The sequence below is a fragment of the Microtus ochrogaster genome, unplaced genomic scaffold (genome assembly GCF_000317375.1).
Source record: "Microtus ochrogaster isolate Prairie Vole_2 unplaced genomic scaffold, MicOch1.0 UNK73, whole genome shotgun sequence".
NCBI lineage: Eukaryota > Metazoa > Chordata > Mammalia > Rodentia > Cricetidae > Microtus > Microtus ochrogaster.
The window spans coordinates 110353-111955 of NW_004949171.1; positions in this window are offsets into that span (position 1 = coordinate 110353).

Consider the following 1603-nt stretch of genomic DNA (forward strand, 5'->3'; position numbering starts at 1 on the left):
AAGACCGATGTGCCTAGCAGTGGGAGGTGGGTTAGAGGTTTAAAATGAGCTGCTTGTGATTATCTATGACCTTTCCTCTCAAAGTTACAGAAGACTGTAACCTTGAGTAAGCAAAGCAGTAACCCAGGGAGAAGGAGAGGTGATGTAAATTACCATAGAAGCATAGGGATGCTGGATAGTACTCAGATCAGCATGAAATGACTGGCAGTGAAGAGAGCCTGAGGGAAGGACTCTGAGAATCATGCTATCTCTGCTAATTGCATTAGCATCCAATTTTAGTAACAGTGTCAAAGACACTCTCCACGATCAATTCATTCCTGCACTCCCAGTAGTTTCATGGTAGAACTTTGACATTCATTTAAAAGCAGGATTCCCAATACATCTGAGAGGAAGGTACTCGAGTGAGTTAAGAGCTGAAGCTCTAAGTAAGGAGGCCTGACTATAAACGAGAATAATCACATTGGGAGGAGTGAAAATAGAATCCCTTACCTAACCAGTATCAAGTTTATAGGGTAAAATGTTTCCTTGACCAAAGGCACACTTTTGTATTTGACGTCTGGGCATTCCTGCCATCTTGGAGAATCAGAGAATCACTGACCCATCTGCACATATATCACCATTCTATATATAGATAATTATATTCTTCCTGTGGAGTAGCCTCTCTTTCTCTGCTGAATTGTCCTTTGATCCTGGATTATGTGGTTACATACCAATGTACTATTTAAGAAAAATGGAACAAAACTATACTTTGTCATCTCATGGATCCCTCATTTCTAACAAATAGTGGTTTTCCTATGCAAAAATTTTTCTCACTTTGGTCTCTTTCAGAAGCATTGGGTATTTCAGCTATTATTTATATGAAATTAGGAAACTTATAAGTAAATCAATCAAGTTAGAATCAATTATCCTGAGTGAGATACATCCAACTACAAAAGACAAACATTGTATCTTTTCTTTTATATGTAGTTATTAGCTTTTAAAATCTTTAGATATGTGTGTTTCAAATGAATGATGAAGATGTTAGATGATAAATAAGGAACCATGGATTAGAAGGGAATCTTCCAAGGAAGGAAAACATCATTTTTATAAAGAGGAAACTACAAATTTACTCAGGAGATCTTGTCTTTTTCTACTTCCCATGTAGATTAGATCTGTGAATGTCTCTCTTAGGGTCCTCATTGTTGTCTAAGTTCTCTGGGATCGTGATTTGTGGACAGGATTTCTTTGCTTTATGTTTAAAAACCACTTATGAGTGAGCACACCTGATAATTGTCTTTCTGGGTCTGGGTTACCTCATTCAAAATGATGTTTTCTAGATCCATCCATTTGGCTGCGACATTCAAGATGTCATTATGTTTTTCTGCTGTGTAGTACTCCATTGTGTAAATTTACCACATTTTCCTTATCCATTCTTCAGTCAAGAGGCATTTAGGTTGTTTCCAGGTTCTGGCTATGACAAACAATGCTGCTATGAAGGTAGTTGAGCATATGATCTTGTGACACGATTGAGTATCTTTTGGATATATACTGAAAAGTGGTATTACTGGGTGTTGAGGAAAGTTGTTTCCTAATTTTCTGAGAAATCGCCACACTGACATCCAAG